Genomic DNA, 21,353 nt, shown 5'->3' on the forward strand with positions numbered 1-21,353 from the left:
TATAGCCAGGGTCGGACTGGGATAGAAAATAGGCCCGTGCACCAAAATAAAAGTGCCCCTCCCCCCCATTTGCAAATCAGACTGCTAAAAAAGTTGCTTATGTATGCAAATTTGAGCAGTTTTGAACTTGAAAAGGCACGCTGTATAAGTGTTTTGTGAGATATGGTTGCAAGATATGGAAGACTGCATGAATTTGAGCTGGCTGCAGGCAATTTTTGTTTTAATACCAGGGAAATCAACAGTAATAACATGCCCATCAATCAATCAATCAATCAATCAATCAGGAGTTTAAAAAGTGCCCTACTCACCCGTGATAGTCTCAAGGCGCTGGGGGGGGGATGAGGGGGGTGCAGCTCCGGATCAGTCGAAGGGCCAGGTCTTGAGGTTCTTTCTGAAGGTGTGCAGGGTGGTGGAGCGTCCGATATTAACTGGGAGCTCATTCCAGGTCTTTGCTGCTATGTAGGAGAAGGCTCTCTCACCTGCTCTGGTTCTGCGGTACAAAGGTTACACAGTTCTTAGAGCATGGCAACATAACCACTTGTAAGGTCGAGATAAACAATAAGCACAAATACGTAAGGGGAAAAGCAGGCAAGGGGAAAGATTCAGGGGAGGGGGGTAGGAGCTGGGGAAGTAGACAGATAATGAAGGTGGGAAAGAGGAGGGGAGGGTGAAGGACACCGCATGGAAAGAGGAGGGGAAGGGCGACGGGGACACAAACCGGTAGACGAGTCAAAGCAATGTCCAAAGTCCAGGAAGCTGTGATCCCAGGGGAAGTGGTATCACTTCCCTATCTCTGTTGCGGGAGGCTCCCTTTACACAGTGGACTGTCTCAGAGGGGTCTCTGAGACTCCAAGGCCTGCATACTGGATCCTTCCCCAAAAAGGGGAGAGGGAGTGCTTTGGCAAGGGGTGCCATACCATACCTCAGCTGTGAGTGGCTCCCTTGGCACAGTGGACTCTCTCAGCGGGTTCGCTGAGACTCCAGAGTATAAATATTGGATCTTTCCCCAACAAGGGGAGGAGTGCTTAGTCAAAGGGCACAAAGGACAGGGGGCTAGGCAGAGTAGCAGGCAAGATGAGAGATTCAGGGGAGAGGGGATAGGAGCTAGGGAAGTAGACAAAGAGAGAAAGAGTACTAAATGGGAACATATTTAATTAATGAGTTATTATATAGCGCTGGCTAGACCCGAAGGAATCAGAGCGCTTTACATGAGGACCAATAATGTTGCAATTTATATCAGTTAAAAGTTACATAAGTATCAAGAAAAGCATTTAAAGAACATAGGGGACAAGGTAGGGTAAGGGGATAGGGTAAAGGGGTAGGAAGAAGATAGGACGTAGAGACGAGGGCAAAATCTGCCCAAGGTCTGGCTGGGTAGGTGACGGCAAGGGGGGGAGTCCACAAACCCTCTCCTCTTTAGCTATATGGTAGCTCCACCAGGCTTCAGCCAAACTGCTTGGTCTCCACAGTCTGGGGTAAGTTCCGCAGGTTCCAAGTCCTGATGTGTAAGCAGGTTAGGAAATAGGTTCAAGGTCTGGTCAATGTCCAATTGTTGTCCCAGGGAAGTAAAACAACGTGGAGGGGACCATTATGGCAGCCATTTTGGGGTCAAGCAGGGGACTGTACTGTACACTGGTGGCCATCCTAAGGTCAGGCATCTGGCAGTTAGAGTCAATATCCAGGACAGCGGCTGCCAGAGAATAACAAATCCATTGTGGGAACAGGCCTCCCAAGGCCCTGTCAGGACAGCAACTCGCCCCCACAAAAGTGCTCCTATCTTGGGGAACTGCTTTGGTTCACTGCTGCATGGCCTGGCTTGCGCAGCACTGATCAGGTCGGGCGCTCTCACCATGTCTGCCGGATTCCCATGCTCTCGCTGTTATAGGCTGGATATCTCGCCACGAAGGCCTCCCAATGCCCCCTTTCCCATCAGCAACCTTGCGTAGTTAGCATGTCGCTGTGGCCCTCCATGGCAGCCGCCATTTCTTGGTTGTCAGGCTCTTGCCGGAGATGCTCAAACGCTGCTCATGGAGCCGCTCTTCCGTGCTGCCAGAGCCAGGGCAGCCTCAGAGAGCAAGCACGGGAAGTGCTGGAGCTGGCTCAGTGTTATGAAGTACTGCACCTCCGCTCTGGACACTCAGCAGCGTGTCTCTGCACAGTGAGCTAGACGTAAGCAGAACAGCAGTGAGTTATGTCTGCATTTATGGTGTTGGGGCCTAGACCACTTTTTGGTATTATGGGCACTTTGTGGGTAGAGAGATGCTGGAACGCGCTGTTATGCACTATTATGCGCTGTTATGCGCTTTTATGCCGCCGCCATTTTAAAGTCAGACTTCTGGTCAAATACCTAACAAATGCATTTTGTTTATTGCGGTTTCATGCGTCTAGATGTTGCCATAAACGGAGTCGGGTTGCCGCTTAAGAAGGCTTTTGAATGCTTCTATGCATGCGTCAATTCTCAGTAGATAATTGGGGAGGTGGCAGAGTTACAGGGTTTTCGGCAGTTACAACAGAGTTACAGGCGCGCCATGACATCGTCCACCATTTTAGGCTCAAGCAACTATGTGCGCAACCCAGCGGTGAGCTTTTACTTTTACTGGGTTTGTAGAGTATATACACACACTGAATCGGGGTGATAATGTTGCGGTTGAAGTATGCGTCACTTAGGGAGCTCCTCGCTGTACTATGGACAACTTTTGGGCAGCCCTGTATTCCCGTGATATGCTGCATTCGCCTACCTCCGGCCCCAGTGTAGGCTGTTTTGAAAATCCTCAGCGATCTTCCGAAATCAGGGACTGTAGTTAGGTCGGATGATGTCTCGGAGCATTCTGATTGCAGCAGCACCTTTTTGAGCTTCTGTGACCCAAAATTAATGCTGAAAATGAGAGAGCTTGTCCCTCCGGAGCAGAGCTGAGCATTCACGCCGCCATCTTCCTTCCTCCTGGAGGTGACGGTGTTGAACTGGAAGGTCATGGTGAGGGAGAAGTCCACCAGAAGTTGTCTCATGCAGTGGGGGAGGGTCCCAGGAAGAAGACCTCTGTCTTCTCGGAGTTCAGATTTAGGCCGCTGTCACTCATCCAGGATGCGACATCTTTCATTTCTTCTTGGAATTGAGTTCTGGTGGCTTTGGGACTCTTCGTGAGAGAGAGGATGAGCTGAGTGTTGAGGCATAGGAAACTATGCTGAGCCCATGCTGTCTGGCGATGGCAGCGAGGGGTGGCCATGTAAATGTTGAAGAGCGTGGGGCTGAGTGAGGATCCCTGGGGTACTCTGCAGTTGCTCTCTGTAGGTTCAGATAGGAAGGGAGGGAGTCAGATCCGTTGGGTTCTGCCGGCGAGAAAGGAGAGGATCCAGTCGAGGGCGGTTCCTCTTATGCCGGCGTCGTGGAGTCTGGCTGCCAGGGTGCGGTGTGCGACGGTGTCGAAGGCTGCGGAGCCGTCTAGTAGGATGAGGGCCGCAGTGTGTCCCTGGTCGAGTATCATGCGGATGTCGTCGGTGGTGGCGAGGAGGGCGGTCTTGGTACTGTGGTTGCTGCGGAATCCGGACTGGGAGGGGTCGAGGATGGTGTTCTCTTCGATGAAGGTGGTGAGCTGGGCGTTGATGAATCTTTAGGTGACTTTGGCTGCAAAGGGAAGGAGGGAGACCATAAAAAAGTCCCACGAGCAGCCGAAAAATTATCAGAGCAGCCCACTGAGCACTGTCTGATTGCCCGATTGGCCAGTACGACCCTGCCGATAGCAACAGAGCACTTTACATGAAAACCAGACACTATGCCTTTTTCTTTGTAGGGACGGAAAGATTTGCCAGGATCACAGGATGCTGAGTGCAAATGTGTCCCACAGATGTCAAGTCAGCAGCACTAAGTCAAATTTTGACTATAGCTTGACCTATTTATTTAATCTCTCTTAAGCCTGAACTGAGGAGTTGACTGGTAACCTTCTCTTAGATCAGTGGTTCTTAACCTTTTCATTCTGAATCATTACTGGAATCCAGGGACGCCTACTGAGTCATAAATGGAAGCCGGGGACTACTGGCCTAAGAAATTTCTATGATTTGAATTCAAAACATACACACAAAAAAGGTATAACCAAACAAATGCTTAGATATTGAAATATTTTGCTTAATTCACAGTCAAATATATAAAAAGTTTTCACATTTTCAATTTTGCTTCTTTCATTTTAAGTGCTTTATTTATTGTAATATCTTTTAATTTTGTAAAACAGTCGTTGACCCCCTGAGTAGGCCTCATGGACCACAGGTTAAGAACCACTGCCCTAGATAGTTGTGTCTGGACTGCCATGAGACCTTTACCCTCTTTTGAGTACACTGGAGGAAGGCCTTAAAGTGACGATAAGTTCATGATTCATCTTTTTTAACAGCCTGGTACAAGAAAGGGAAGTGCTGTCCTACCTGCTGGGGAGTGGTCAGCAATTTGCTGGAGAGACAGATGGGATCAGCTGCAGACTCCTGGCCAATTCAACTCCTGCTGAACAACTAGCAGGCCAGTACATATGTATAAAGAAGGTACCTAAGTGCAGCCTCTTCTTAGCTGTCCACCTTACCCATTGTCACACATGCCTTCTTTAGAGTCTTAAATTGCTAGGGTATCCAAATCATTCCATTGTCGCTTCAACATCCTGAAGTATGTCTTGCCTTCAATCCCCTCTGGATTTTTCTGATGTAGGTGCCGGAAATACTGCACAGTTCCTTCCTACATTTTCCTCTCATCTGGGCTGATTACAAGTACCTTAGATAATTCAGATCCACGAGTAACACCCTCAGGGGCATTGGTAATCAGGGCTGTAAGAAATGTGGTTATTGGTTTTCAGGGTCGAATCTCTTCTCCACTCAGATAACAACCACAGTGCATGTCAGAGAGAACCACAAAAGTCACAAAATTAACCTATGCTTAACCCTATGGTAGCTTTGAACAAAAGCAGTCAGGCTTAACTTAGAGGCAATGTGTAAATATTTACGCAGCACACAAACAATAATAAAGTGAAAACACAACACAAGAAAAATTCCAAAGCAGTTGAGAACAATAGAGTACATTTTAATAAATACAATGATACCAGAAGGAGAAAAATCCAATCAGTAGAAGCGGAGATATTGAACTATAATGTTTTTAATGAAAATAGCACCAAGAAGCGGAAAACACCACTTGCTGTTATCTGGTTACGCTAGACTGAGGGAAAGAAACAATTTCAGGCTGACCATTATGAGCGTGGGTCGAATAAAGGGACCAGGATAGTGCAGCTGAAAATGTACCTTCCCAAGTCCGGCATGAAGAGATCTGTTTGAATTGTAGGAGGCCGCAAGGAGGAGGCATCTGGCGCGAAGGGTAGTTTGAGCAACGGGGACAGTTGTTTTTGAAGAGCGAAGAGCTGATAGTCGCTGGAGGTTCACATTGGCGGTTGCCGCATGGTGTTGTTACTGTAGTGTGAAGTACAGGTCTTGTGTTGCCGGTCGTCAAGGACAGTCACATTCAGTGCGAAGAGCAGGTCTCACTGGTACACTGAAGTGGCTGTCATCATGGACAGAATGAAGGAGGGAGACCATAAAAAAGTCTTGGTACAAATGGGCCCATTAATGGTTGCAAGAAGCCCAAACATCAAGACTTTCATCTTTTTCTTTAGGAAGAGTTCTTACTGATGCCAGTCAAGGGGCTAGGACCACCTCTCTGGGATCAGGACTCACTCCAGTGAGGCCAGAAGCAGGACTCAGGCAGATCCAGGCAGATCCAGTTGATGTTCGTCAGCTGAGCAGTTGTAGGGGGGGCCTCTGGAACCTTGTTGTGTCCCTGTAGCTCACACAGAGGGTCAACCAACTGACCCTTGGAGTCGCTCTGGGTTGGCTGGGATCAAGACAAGCAGGTCCAGTCTTCCTTCCTCAGACAGCAAAGCAGTCCCTCAAGCAGCAGCGCAACAGGACAGTCCTTCTTCTGAATCTTCTGATGTACAAAGATTACATCTGCAAAGACTGGTGCACCAGCTTAAGGAAATGCAATCTGATTTTGCAAACCAACCTATGTACAAACACAGTTGTTTACAAAACTACGAATTGCAGGGGGTTGCAGCACGACTTGCCTAATTAATATTCAAAGGCTGGTTGCAATTTGCAACCCCACTGAGATTGGCTACAATCCCAGAGGAATAGTGGCCTGCAAGGGACATCAGACCACCATTCCTATGATTGCATTCCAAAATGGAAAGTTTTTTTTCAAGCAGCCTGAGTTCCTTAAAGAAACTTGGGTTGCTGTAAAATGTTTTTTTTTTTTTACTTTTTTGGAAAACTTCAGTGAGAGCAGGCAGCGGTCACGTGGACCAAGACCTATTTATTCTCTGTAAGGCTTCCACACCAATTTCCAAAGGGAAAATGGTAGTGGTGTAGCTAGACCTTTTGCCGCCCATGACGGCCGCATGTAGGGGGAGTGCTGTTGATTCCTGCTGCCACCCGTGACAGCCGAAGGTAAGGGGGAGTTTGGAGGCTGGCATCCCCAAAACTCGTGCTTCCTGGCAGAGACGTTTTAAGGCATGGGCAAAGTGGGCTCTGGCCCAGGACCCCAGCCTTTCTTGGGGCCCCGTAATTGTGCCCAATCTGTTCTGCTGAGAATCTTGCCCTGATTACCTTCTATAACTGTTAAATATATTGTCGTTTTCATGCAACTTCTATGAAAAGTTTTTTTTTAAATCAAAATAGGACTCACATATGAGAAATGGGAGGGTGTCACAGAGATTATTTGCATTAATATTAGAGAGCTGCTGCTGTGTTGCAATACTAAAAACAGAAGCAGTATCTTACAATATTAGATGTAAATACATTTAGAATCTGTGCGAGTGTGTCTCTGCAGGTAAAGAGGCCAGGAAAGAGTTGAAATTGGATCATAAATCAAAAGTTGTTCCAAACAGTGCTCCCCAAAATACATTTGGCGCACCCCAAAATCCTTAAAATGTCCCTGGTTCCTGGGGCGGACCACCCCCTAGCACCCCCTTGCTATGCCACTGGGAAATGGTTGGCCTTCAACTTTGAGACTCAATTACCACCCCAACTGGGAAATTGGTAAAAGATACATGGTTTGCCAGCGAAACATTGATGCGTAACGATTGGAAAAATGTGATTCAGCCGCGGTCGCAAACATGTACTGTTGCTTTTCTAAACCACTTTGTACATCAGGCACCCCAAGTCGAGGGAATCGGTTTCATAATTCGGAAGGAATCTCCAGATTCAGGCAGACATGGGCTGCTAGCTGTGGGAAAAACTGACCCAGAAAGTGCGCGTGACTTCTCAGTATATTCAGGCAGCGGGTTCCAGATGTGTGGGCTTTAATAAAGGGGAAAAAAGATCTAGAGCTCAACTAGGCCTCGTTTTGGCACGTGAAGCACTCTCAGTTCCACATTTCTTACTTAATTTTCAAGCAAAGCAGGATTGCAACACCCGTGGCGGCAGGAAGGGGGCGAGTATGGACAGCCCCACGCAAATATCTGAAGTTGAAAAACACCACCCGCTGCCGCGCTTCATGGGGTTCAGAAAACACCCACGTCCGGCGAACGCGGCTGAGAAAGAATTAAACAATAACCGAGGATGTAATGTTTGTTCCTTACCACGTACAGGCTTGTACCGCGTTCAGAAAAGGAAACCGAATCTATGTTTTGCAAGAAGGGCTCTGATTGTGCGGCTAAAAAATCGGTGTTTTCCAAAGGAAATCATTTTCGTTTCAAATAAGCGATTTAATTTGTACTATGTAATGTGGTTGTTTATTCACAAACAACGCAGGTTAAATATAGACTGTCTAATAATAAAAAACATACGGCCTTATTTAGAGTTCGGCGAAACCACCCGAGCCTACTTCTAAATTTCCCAGTAGGGAGCTGAGGTCACGGTGTAAAGTGTAACCTTTGACCCCAATGACTGAGAGAAGTGACTGTAGGGGAGCTGGGGACACCTTGGGCAAACCGGCAAGTGGGCCTGGGGATAAGCTGACAACAGAATAATACATGCACACAGTTAGCTGGATGGTTGGACCGGAAGCCACGAGCGACGACCGTCCGTTAATTTAAAGCCTTCTGGCCACGCCTGGCCAGAAGGTGATACATTGTGTGGTGGTGTTTCCGGGTCTCGGCCGAGACCCGTGAAACACTAGAACGCTACATCCCTGACCAAGTCAGATTTCAACTTAATGTTCTTTTCTTCAGCATTGCAGAGTCAACACACAAAGTCCGCCAGCATCCGATTCGGTCTGGGGTTTGGTCTGAGATGGTGGTAGCTTCGTCCGCGGGTGACTTTAGGACTAGGCGCTCTCGTATCTGGGGATGGTGGACTGGTGGTATTATCCTCCCCATCACAAGACTTCTGGCCGTCGTCTGATTGGTTGTTCAACTCAGTCGCAGGGTCATCATTTCCTTCGTTACTGTCACTGGAGGGAATTTGTTTAAACCATGACACATTCCTGGTGATTTCTTCACCATTCTTCTGTGCGGTCACGGCTGTACCTTTAGTAGCTTTGACTGTCCATGGCTCCACTTCATATGGAGTCCTAAACTTTCCTCCTGGGCGACGCATTCTCACTAGTACTTCATCACCTGGCGCCAATGTTCTATCCCGCGCCCTCCTCTTGTTGCTTGCCTTCTCATTCGTAATCCTCCTTCTATTGTGAGTCAACTCTGGTGAGTATGGCGCTTGCTTCCAGTTCTCCGCTGTTGGCAACAAATCATGTCTGTGCCCTACAAACATTAGTGCCCACGGGGATCTCTGGGTGGTACCATGTGGGGTGCTCCGGTATTCCCTCAGGAATAGCTGCAAGGCTGCTTCGGGATCAGTCCCCTCTACTAGCGCAATTCTCAGAGTCTTATTCACAGTCCTCATGAAGCGCTCTGCCTCCCCATTGGCTTGAGGCCATTGGGGTGTGATTCTCCTATGTGTTATCCCTAGACCTTGCAGAAATTCTCTGAACTCATGTCCTTGAAATGGGGGTCCATTATCTGTTTTCAATACCTGCGGGATACCAAACATCGCAAATACCTTACTAAGTATCGGTTGTATGTTCGTGAAACTTGTGGATTGAGCAACTTCTACCACTGGGTATTTAGTGTAACTGTCAACCAATACTACTGTCACTCTCCCATCCGGGAAGCTCCCAAAATCTAGACTGACCCATGTCCAGGGTGCTGGGGGCGGTTCCTCCGTTATGATGGGTGCCGGCACTTCTTGAAGACTGGTTAGTTGACAGGCTCGACAGTTCTTTACCAGGTCATCCACCTTGTCTTCCATGTAAGGAAACCACACCTTCTTGCGCATTCTAGCCTTCATCCGTTTCGTTCCTTGATGTCCTTCATGAGCTAATCTTGTCGCTCTATATTGCAGAGTGCGGGGAATCACTACTCTCATTCCTCTCAGTATTAGACCATTACTCGCTCTGCTTAGCTCATTGTGTATCCTCCAGAATTGGGACAGCCGATTCCGATCTGTTTCGTCCCAGTTACTCACGTTCCTCAGGAAATTTTCCCACGACCCAGTGTCCATAGCGGTCTGGACTCTCATGATGACAGCATCTTCGCCATACTGACCCACAATTTCTTCAGGTGCTAGGGCTTGGGGGCACGACAGCTGGGCTACCATGTCTACATAATTTTCTGTCTTTGTTTCCTGATCCAATTTCTCACTACTTTCTGTCTGGGGATGTCTTGACAAAAAGTCTGCCGGATTCTTGGCCCCGGGTCTATACATCAAATCCATTAGATAGTGTTGAACCTGAATGGCCCATCTCTCGATCCTTGGCGGGGGATGTGGAGCCGTACCTTTGAACAACGGTACTAGAGGCTGATGATCAGTGATCATTCTGAATGGCTGTCCCGTGATGTACAAGTGAAAGTGATTACACGCCCACTTCACAGCTAACGCTTCTCTCTCGATCTGTGAGTATCTGGCCTCTGTAGCTGTGAGGGCTTTGCTTGCAAACGCCAATGGCACCCATACTCCAGGTTCTGCTTCTTGTGTCAATAACGCCCCTAGTCCTACTGGACTGGCATCCACCAGTATTTCCGTTTGACGGGCTGTGTCAAAGTATGCCATCGTCGTGCTGTCCTGCAGCGCTGCCTTTATCTTGTTGAACGCATCTTCTTCCGTCCGTGACCACTTCCACGGGTTCTCCTTTTTCGTCAAGTTTCGTAGTGGTTCAGCTATAGTGGCAAGTTGTGGTATAAACCTGGCGCAGTATTGCGCCATCCCCATGAAGCTTCTCACTTCCGACGCAGTTGTCGGTGCTGGAGCATTTTTGATGGCAGTCGACTTCCGGGGATCAACTCTCACTCCTTCCGTTCCGAACACGTACCCAAAGAATTCTATCGACTGCTTGAAAAACTGACATTTCTCTTTATGCAGCGTGACGCCAAACTCCGCCAGTCTTCTCAGTGTCGCCTTTAATCTTCGATGATGTTCCTCGCTGGTCTTGGCATGGATGAGTATGTCATCGCTGACATTTAGTACTCCGCTAAGTCCTGATAGAATTTCTCTGATAGTGTTCTGAAATATTTCAGCGGCTGACGTGATTCCAAAGTTGAGCCTCTTATACCTTCTCAGGCCCAGATGTGTGGAAAACGTTGTGATGTATCGGCTTTCTTCCGCCAACTTCAACTGATGATACCCCGCATTGAGATCTAATTTGGAGAACCATTGTGCTCCATTCAAGTCAGTCAATATGTCATCTACTGTAGGGGTAAGATGTCTCTCTCTTTTAATTGCTTTGTTCGGCATCCTCATGTCTATACATATCCGAATCTGCCCTGGTTGTTTCGGTTTCTCGGCAATCACCATCGGTGACACCCATGGCGTTGGTCCCGACACTTTTTCAATTACCCCTTGTTCCTCTAGCTTGGCTAACTCTTTCTCCACTGCCGCCCGAAGATGAAACGGTATCCTTCTGTGCCTTAATGCAATTGGTTGGATCGCCTTGTCAATATGCAGTTTGACTGGGGGCCTCTTGATGGTTCCTAATCCTTGGAACAGTGACGGGAATAACTGGAGGATTTCTTCCGCATGTAGTTCCTTGACTGCGTTCGCGAAGACAATTAACTTGAGGTCTTCTGCCTTGTGACTGCCGACTAACAGGTCTGCTTCTCTGTCAATCACATGAAATGTCGTAGTTAGTTCCTGATCCTCTGCTCTGACTTGCACTGTCATCTTCCCTTTTACCGGTAGTGGCGTCGTGCTTCCATAGGTGAGGATTCGTGCTTTCGACGGTACTAGCTGGGGTTTTGGTCTCAATGCATTGTAATGTTGGATGCCCATTACATTTATCGTTGCTCCGGTGTCTATGACTCCTGTCACAGCCGACCCATCAATCTGGATCTGGCACTTTGGTTGGGGTCGACGACGCCGTTTGAGCTCATTCACAAAGGAGACATAGTAACATTCCTCCTCATCTTCCGTTGATGAGTCATCCAGACGTGTCGGGTGACGAGCTGGTGTTCTGTTCCCTCTTATCGAGCGGTCGTCTCTCGTGTCCTCTACTGCCAGCTGCCGAACCGCCTTAGTTATTGATTTCTTTCCTTCCGGTCTTCGTCCTCGAGATGATCCTCTTGCACCTCCTCTGCACACACTAGCAAAGTGGTTACTTCCTCCACACTTGTCACACGTTTTGCCACGTGCTGGGCAGCTGTCTCGATTTGTGCTCTTCATATCCACAGGAACCACATTGTGCTCGCCTCTGTGTCCTGGTTGGCCTTCTTCCTCTGCTCCCTCGGTTAGAACTCCGTACTGCATCGACCCTCTCGGTCTTGACTGTTACATCCGAGCTTGTTGACGGATTGATGGCTGACTCCATCGCTGCGGCTCGCACGTCCGATAGCTCGTGTGACCGGGCTAGCAGTAGTATTTCGTCCAGTGTTATGCGTGGCTGCCTTAATATTAATGTCCTTAGGTGTTTGTTTCTGCACCCCTGTATTAGCTGCGCCGTTACCTCCTTATCCTGATCGTCATCCGGACATGTGCTTATTAGCTCTCTCAGCCGTGCATAGAACGCATCCATAGATTCCCCTTCCCTTTGCCTTGACTGTCTGAATTTGAACCTTTCAAAATGGGGGTTCAACTGCGGATCAAAATGCACATTCAGTGCTTGGACGGCACCATCATAGTCTGTAGCTGCTCCCGTATTAGGTAGATGTAAAAATAGCTTGTACAGTTCATCGCCACCAAAATGTAATAACAGAGATCTTTTAACCTCATTGTCCTTCTCCCTCGTCGCTGTGAAGTAGTTGTTCAGGCGACTTAGCCACACCCCCCAGCGTATTGCTGCTGGGCCGGGATCTATTAACGCACTGAATGGAGGAATGGGGTTTATTTGGGCATGGGGTGATTGCTGGACCACAGCCCCTACCGCCTGCTGACCTGCTGGCCCCACTCTCTGTGCTGGGGCTACTGCTTGCTGTGCTCCACCCGCATTGGCTGTATCGGGTTGGTTAGACATATTGTGCCCTGCTAGGCGTTATGCTCCACCACAGTTCAAAATGACCAATGTTCCTTCCTCTTTGCCTCCACTCAAGTTTCAGACCCTTTACTCCTTTATCCGCCGCTCGTGTGATTAAACTGTCCCTTTTTTTTTTTTGTATATTGTGCAGTTTCGATTTGCACTAGCCAGTGCTTGTTTTATTTTTTCCTTCCAGGGTCTGCTTGGCACTTCACGCCGTCACTCAGCGCCGTACACCCTCCGCAGTGCTCCACACCGCCGCCACCGCGATCACTGCACTGCCTCTTGCCACAGCCGGGGCTTCCCCACGTGCTTCCTCCCAGAGCGCGGCCTCAGCGGCACCGCGCATGCGCACACCTTGCGCAGCGGCAGCCGGGATCACTCCGCTCTCTCCTGCGGCCTCCCAGTGCACTCCGGTCCCCACGCAGCTCAGCTCACGCTGCTTACCGGACACTATGCCGCCAGACACCGCTCCGCCGAAGGGAAAACAGCAGGCACCACGCGGCGACAGGACCACGCCGGGTCCGTCAGCGATATCCCCGCTCCGCAGTCAGGGTTCGGGCCACCACGCAGCCTCGCACCACCTTCGTCGCCAGTGTAGGGGAGCTGGGGACACCTTGGGCAAACCGGTAAGTGGGCCTGGGGATAAGCTGACAACAGAATAATACATGCACACAGTTAGCTGGATGGTTGGACCGGAAGCCACGAGCGACGACCGTCCGTTTATTTAAAGCCTTCTGGCCACGCCTGGCCAGAAGGTGATACATTGTGTGGTGGTGTTTCCGGGTCTCGGCCGAGACCCGTGAAACACTAGAACGCTACAGTGACATAACCATAATTGGTGTCACATTCAGTTACATCGGTGTCAGTGATAAGCCAAGAACATTCAGATATTTAAAATACATCGTGTGAATATAAACATAATTTTAACTACCGGTATCACACATTCAACCCACTACATGAAGCAAAAACTAAAGATCTATTTTTTCAAAGAGTAATAACGAATAGTTTAATCGGAGGTGACAGTTGTTTACTTGCAACCCCTCTGCACTCATTTAAATACCTAGATTTCGTTTTTCATCCTACCTAGTGTCAGATATGTAAACATTACCTGGCTAGAGTAAACTACATTTAACAATAACCTACCGTATTTACAGATTCTTTCGGGGAACTCGTGAATATCTGTTACTGCTATGCAGCTCCAAGTCACGCGAACCTATCCTGGCTTTTCCCCAAAGTATACTGCATTCTGGGGCATGTAGTGTTTGTAGTGACCGGCTGGTCACAGCCTAGTGTTTCTATAGTATGTGTTTCCATCAGCCACTCCTTGAGGGGGAACATCCTTTACAACGCAACTTTTACAACGCACTACCATTACGACGCAACTTTTACAACACAAGTTATTACAACGCAATTCGCTGGGGGGCGCTCTAGGGTAGGGAATAGTTTAATTACTATCCAACACCTTCCCTACTATCCACGGGGACTGGAGTTGGAATAGTAAATTAACCTATTCACTATCCAGCGCCCCCCTTGCGTTGGAAAACCTGCGTCGTAATGGCATGCATTGTAAAAGCATGCGTTGAAACGTCATACATCCCTCCTTGAGGGCTAGCTTCCACACACACCCCACACCCAACCATCGTAAGTGTCATCCATCAGGTGACCCTATTCCTACTAATAAAAGGGGCTGGGCCCACGTGCCCTGGGCCAGTTCCAGACTATACTACCCTATGTCTCAGTCATGATTATCTCTGCTTGAGGGCTTGGGGCCCAACCCACTACAGTAGTTTTGCTTTTATCATTGAAAAAAATGGACTAAAAAATGTGAGCGTGTAAAGTGTTGTTTGACCTAAGCCTCGATTGGCTAAAGATATCTGAAATGAGAATCGCCCACTTAGCAGCTACTAACATTTTCTGTAAAAAAGTATATATAACGTTTCTGGTTGTTCCAGATATCGGCAAAGTAATAGTAGAATGATATCCGCATATATGACACTAACAGTAACTTTAACGCAGCCAGCACAGAAGCTGTGTCCACTGAGCCTTCCCTTGGTCACAGCCACAGCCTGCAGACACCTGGCAGCGGCAAAACATCTGTGCTGAATGCCAATCTTGAGCACCTCCAGCAAAGTAAACCATGCCAGTGCCCCTTCACAGGAATGTGCTTTCATTTCGGGAAGACCTGTGGGAGGACATGATTCCCAGATAAGCAATCCAGCTAATTTGTAGCCTTTCCACTTCCTGACTAGCATTGAGCATAGACAGGTTTGCAGTTACAGGGACACTGATCAAGAAAGGGGTGCACTGCACACCTAGTACATATGTGAGTACTATTGGTTACAGTGGGATATAGCTTTCCTTTAAATTATATAGCCATGAGAAATACCTTATGCATATTTAATTATACTTGGGTGTAATTGTAAGCATGCTTGAATTAGATCTTGGATCTATCTTTGGCTGTTATGAACGATTTTTAGGAGCAACGCATGCATAGTGACATTTGGAACATATAATTCAGGCACATATGTTATAGTTACACTTGGAATTTAGGATTCTTTGAGCCCTATAGGTATTGCATAACTTCCTAGTGCACTTAGTACGCAGATGCTACAGGTGCTAGATTGGCAAAATAACACACCAATGTAAGTTATCGGCATGGAGAGGGGCTGGCACAGGAAGTCAGAATTAAAACCCAGGTTTAGGAATTATTTCCAACATCTATTAGGCTTTTCATAAAAATCTGCTTCACCCAGTTGTTCCTCAATACTCCTTGGTTCATGCAAATATTTCAGTCACTCTGCCAATGCAGTGTGAATTTTTGTAGTGCTTTTAATTGTGTAGCGCTGGTTCCACAGCAGGCCTTACAATATGAAGGCCAATTTTTATCCTGCGCTCTCTCACTGGATGCCTGTTAGACAGTCTTTTACGCGAAGGCATTAAGACAGACAGAGGAGATGCCCAAGGTTTCGAGAGATGGTACAATTGTTCCAATCTACTCAATCTGTGATATTATCGTCCAATGTCTCAGATGGAAGTGTGAGATGCACGGCTTATACTAAATAGGTCCCAAGGAGATTAATGCAGTCGATAAAAGAGGAGATATTCTGGCTCCTGCTCAGGTGGCATTCATGGGCTTTCTCAGCACAACTGACTGTAGTGTAGTGATCAAAAATGTGATTGACGAATGTGCATGTCAAGGGAGTGGTTTCTTTATGTAGTATTTTAAAATATGTCAACTTTTTCAGATTTCCTCGACCAGGCTCTTCTGCTGGGAAAGCTGGACAATCTCAGGATGCACAATGGCCTTTTCCAGTTGGCCTAGCAACTCGATCAGTAACTAACCAGTACTTAGAGTATTCTGAGGAATAAAAGTGTGACAAAGTTGTTCCCTGTCTATGAACATATTTAGTGTTCTGTCAGACCTGTGGGAGAATTTAAAATTGAGCAGAGTGATCAGGTGTCATTCACTGATGTATGCCTCAGGTACAGTAGTCATTAATGTGACTCAAAAAACTCTATTCCAGTCTCTGAAGCCCATCAAGGAAAGACCGTCTATAAAGTTACAAGAAAAAAGTTTAGGGGTGACCCTTGAAGTGGCTTGAAGATGCATGTTAGACCTGGCATCTTTTGCTTTGAATTTCCCTGTCTTTTTGCTTCCGACCTCCTGTTTGTGACTGTGTGCTGCATTTCGTTGTTGCTAGTTTTAGGAATCTGATAACTTTACCACTGCTGAACAGAGCTAAAGTGCAAGGGCTTCCTGTGTAAAGCGGATTGGGATTGGGCTATCTATGACAGGCATTTATGATTTACTAGTATGTCTCTAGTAAAGTGCACCAGGTGTGCCCAGGGCATGTAAATCAAATGCTACTAGTGGGCCTTCAGCACTGATTGGGCCACCCACACGAGTAGCCCTTCAAACATGTCTCAGACCTGCCACTGCAGTGTCTATGTGTGCAGTTTAAACTGCCATTTTGACCTGGCAAGTACATCCACTCTCCAGGCCCAAACCTTCTCTTTCACTACATGTAAGTCACCCCTAAGGTAAGCAAAAGGCAGCCCCTTGGGCAGGGTGCAGTGTATTTAAAAGGTAGGACATGTATTGGTGTGTTTTACATGCCCTAATAGGGAAATACTGTAAATTTCATTTTTCACTATTGCGAGGTCTATCTCCCCCATAGGGTGACATGGGATTGCCTTGAACTATCTTAAAAGTGCAATTTCCCATTGGGAACAGAAAGAGATTTGAAGTTGGGGTCTATGAACTCACAATTTAAAAATACATATTTTTGTGAAGTTAGTTTTTGACTTGTAAGTTCCAAAATGCCACTTTTAGAAAGTGCAAAAAACTATAGGGGATAAGCCCAGAGGACCGGGGCCAGGTAGGACTATTCAACAATCAAGGCATAAAGAAGTCACCTGGCTCTGTGCAAATTTGACTCTTATTATTAATAGAGTAACAAACAGAATACACTCTTGGTGAAAGGTTCAGTCCATAAAATCAGTTGTAGTTTCATACATATGATGCAAAGATTGAAGGTTCATGTATTGAACTATAGAAAATGAAATTTGATGATTTTTGTTGTTTATTATAATTTGTTTTATAATTGTTGGACACAATGTACGTTTATTGATGTTGATGAGCACAGTCTTTCGTGAAATGTTTTCATATGGATGTATTTGTATGTTATTTTGACAAATAGGTGTTGTCTGTATTCTCAGACCATTAAAAATCTTCTAGAATAAGCATACATTTAATGAAAAAAGAAAAGGTTTAATAAAAATTCATTTCAAACAGACAAGAGAGTAGTCTGTTTGTTACTCTATTAATAATAAGAGTCAAATTTGCACGGAACCAGGCCACTCCTTTGTGCCTTAACTTTTACTGGGCATTTTCTTGCTGAACCATTCTGTGCCTCTGCCTGCCTGTAAAATACACGCCTGGGTTGGCTGACTGTTGGACTCTTCTGCATTCAGTCTAAATAGTTACACAAAGGGAGCTCAGGTGTGCCTTTCATATCTTGATGAGACATCACCAGACTGATGGATCTTCCTGAGCTAGAGTGGTGGGAGGAGTTATCACTGACACGTGAATAGGGCCGTGCCCGTCCTCACACAAAGGTTTTCCCACCCCCCTGTAGTGTGTCTGGAGCCAAGTCAGAAAAAGGCAGGCTATTGTGCAATGCAAAGACATTCCTTTGAAGTTTGCCTACTTCAAAGGCAGAAAAGGGTATATGTATTGGACCTCTGATACCCCAAAATCAGAACACTTCTGGACTGAGGACATTCTGCGAGGAAGAAGAGCTAGATGCTGTAGGAGGGACTGCCATGCTGCCTGTTGCTTTGTTGGGCTGGCCTGCTGCTTGCTGCTTCTGTCCTGGGAGTGAAAGGACTGGGCTTTGCTTTCTACATCCTGCTTCCAAGGTTCTCCAAGGGCTTGTGCATGCTTGCCTCCAGTTAAGAAGTCTCAGGGCCATCAAAGACTTCATCACAAACAATAAAACCTGGTTTCCGAGGCGTTTCCAATTTCAAAGCTTTATTAAACGTGTGTGGAGCATTATTTTTTACTCAATTTATACACTCCTCCCTTTTCTTTCTTATGAGGTAGTCACTACACGTTTATACGCCTTTCTTTAAAACATCATTTTTTGCAACAGACAGTCCTCTCAAAATGGAGCACTAAGCTCCTTACAACATTAACTTAGTGCAGAACAAAGGCACATACATGTGAACCAATGTATACACCATCAGTTTGAAAAAGAATTTGAAAAAAATGTGCAAAGGACAAAATGACCCCTCACGTGCGCACCACCAATGGGATGACTGGCTGGTACTCACCAGTCGTGCCCACTTTTATCATCATCGGTGGTCATTTAGTCTCAAACTGAAACGTGTCCAAAGAATATAAAATTGTGTGCCGTGAAGTGAATAGAGATCACATGAACCGGTGTGACCAACTGTGATTAAAATTGAGAAAAATACACTCTCACAAGCAATCTCTTTATTATTTACTGAGTGCTTTTAATCAAGTTAAAAATGGATAGGTTTAAAAAAAAAAAAAAAAAAAATGGATAGGTTGCTATTCATGCACACCACTTCCAATGCTAAATTCTGCACTAAGTTAATGTTGGAAGGAGCTTAGTGCTCCATTTTGAGAGGACTGTCTGTTGCAAAAAATGATGATTTTAAAGAAAGGCGTATAAACGTGTAGTGACTACCTCAAAAGAACGAAAAGGGAGGAGTGTATAAATTGAGTAAAAAATAGTGCTCCACACACGTTTAATAAAGCTTTGAAATTGGAAATGCCTCAGAAACCAGGTTTTGTTGTTTGCGATGAATTTTGAGTGGAGGGCAACCTGGTTTTCTTTTCCCTCTGTTGCTCCTTAGTGAATATATACCATCAAAGATTTCACCTGCCAGTGCCTGGACTCTTATGCTGACAGTCCTGACTTGCCAAGTGATGCCAAGCTCTGTTCCTGGGCCTTTGGAAGTTTAACCTGGTGATTTTATGGAGAAAATCCACCTATCAACTCCCAGCGCCTTTTTATCGACGCCTCGCTGCAAAACATCGACATATCGCCGCTGCCTGTACCGAAGTGTGGTTCCCTCTAGAAGCATCAGCCACGCCATTCACTGCAGGCCCCAGCTTGCCAGCACAGCGGTCAGAAAAATGGCCGGTGCATGAGTCCCGAGTACAGTGGCACTGACGTCCATGGCACCCACACTGGCGCAGCACCTGTTCACGGCTGTGGAATCGGCGCAGCGCCTGCATTGCCGCTGTCACATCGACACAGCGCTTCTCAATTTTTGACACGTTATCCCTTGACACTGATTCTTTATTGACACCGCAGTGAGGAACCGAGGACGTGTGTCTGGAAACTGGCGCCTCACCTCCCCTGGCAGTAAGGAACCAACGCTTCACCTCCCACTGCCAGTAAGGAACTGACCCATTCGTTTGCGTTTCCGGCACCTCACCTCCCCTGTGCCTGGAACCATTTTTGATTTTTGACGCATCTAAGGTGCTTTTTGCTAAAACAAATGCATCTATTGATTTCTATGGACTAAATTTGCTTAATCTTTTTAAAGTGATATTTTGACTTGTGTATGTTTTATCATTTTGGTCTTGTTTTATTCAGATACATATTGACTATTTTTCTAAACTGGTGTGTACTCCTTTTGTAGTGATTTCACTGTGTTACTGTACAAATGCTTTACACATTGCCTCTGAGATAAGCCTGACTGCTCGTGCCAAGCACCAAGGGAGTGAGCAGGGGTTATCTTAGCTGTGTGGCTCCCTTACCCTGACTAGAGTGAGAGTCCCTACTTGGACAGGGTGCATACCACTGCCAACAAGAGAGCTAATTTCTAATAATGCCCATAGCAAAACATTGCTAAGTGTCTTACAAATTCTAAGTATTTTAATTCATTCTGTTACATGATTGGCAGTCATGTTGCCCCTCAATGCAAAAAACTGTTGTCAACTAAGGCAAATGTTAGAACTGCCTGGTTCTATACTACTTGAAAATTTAGTGAATGAGCCCGAAAAAGAGGACATTAACGTCATCAATGAACTGAAAGAATAATACAGTAGGGATAGTTATTACGTGACGACCTGTTAAATTCCTTGTGTTTTTTCGCAAGATATCTCAGGCTCAGGTTTTTAAACTATAGGTGGCAATTTATAAAATTAAAAAGTGATCCCTAAACTGAGGATACATTAAGAAACATACTGGATGACTAGTGGGATGCATAGCCTCTCTCATATGAGATGTCCATGTGAATCAGAAGAGCATTTATATTCGACTGAGAATTTGTAAATAGAGAAATGGCAAAAGTGTTATGTTATGTTAAATCACCTGGGAGGGTATGCTGGTGCTAAAGCGGGAGAGTGCCTTAAAGACCTATTGCACCTTCAATTGACCTCATATTTTACTAGGACATTTTGAAAGTAATGTATGAGACCAAGACTTGTACAATGCGGGATGACTCATGGGAAGTAAGCATTTGAGTACTTATGTTTTGTAAAGATAAAGAAACCTTGAATGTAAGGAGTAAAGGGCCCTGTCCCCTCCCAAACACACTTAAGAGTAAGAATATAATATCACTCTGTGAGTCTAATGGTTTTGTGTATCAAGCCTTTTGGACACAGGCGTTTCATTAATTGGTTTGACCACAGATAACAGTAGATCATTTACAAATTCGCTGGCTGGTGTCACGGTGCAGGTATTTCAGGCCTTCAACTGTGGTCTTTTTGGATTGGCGGAGTAGGTTCCTTTATATTTGGTGGAGTGATGTTGCATCTGATGATTTTTATTTTGAGTTGGAAGAAGATGGTGACCTACTGGCACTTTGGCAAGGAGTGGATGTTTGGAAGGTGAGGTGGTATTTGACTGGATTTGAATTTGACTGCTTTAAAGCAGTCACAATGTTCACAATATTTCTATCTTTCTCAAAATGGTTTGAAGATATGTTGATTTTCCCAAATTGATGTTGTTTTTTAAAGCTTCCTCATTTTAGGTAGGCTGTATAGGTTGTCTTTGTTTGGAGACATTGTTCCACCTGCCTTGCAATAAAGGAAAGCAAGGGGCCCTCATAAACTAGACTTAACAGATTAAAGTGTATCCGAAACTCTGCTGTGCATTTGTTGCTGAAATTTCCTAGACCCGCTTCAATCTGGGCCAGGTTGAGAGATCTACACTGGCTTCCGATTAAGAAACGGATCAATTTCAAAGCCCTCTGCTATTATTACAAGGCTCTATCAAACTTCGGTACATGATATCTCAATTCTTTGATTAAACCATATGTTCTGGTGAGAAATTGTGGATCATCGGAGGCTAGGCTATCTCTGGTTCCAAAATTCCATAAAGCCAGAGCTAGGGGAAGTTCTTTCATT

The 21,353-nt window shown here is 46.1% G+C and overlaps 1 long non-coding RNA gene across 1 annotated transcript in view; it reads right to left on the reverse strand.

Moving 5' to 3' along the window:
- Positions 1–325: 325 nt before the first annotated feature.
- LOC144771555 (uncharacterized) overlaps positions 326–21,353 on the reverse strand; it is a 29,665-nt gene continuing 8,637 nt past the window's right edge. Inside the window, exon 3 of the long non-coding RNA XR_013599339.1 lies at positions 326–490. This is a non-coding gene — a long non-coding RNA (uncharacterized LOC144771555). The remainder of the gene's footprint in view (positions 491–21,353) is intronic.

The sequence above is a fragment of the Lissotriton helveticus genome, chromosome 8 (genome assembly GCF_964261635.1).
Source record: "Lissotriton helveticus chromosome 8, aLisHel1.1, whole genome shotgun sequence".
NCBI lineage: Eukaryota > Metazoa > Chordata > Amphibia > Caudata > Salamandridae > Lissotriton > Lissotriton helveticus.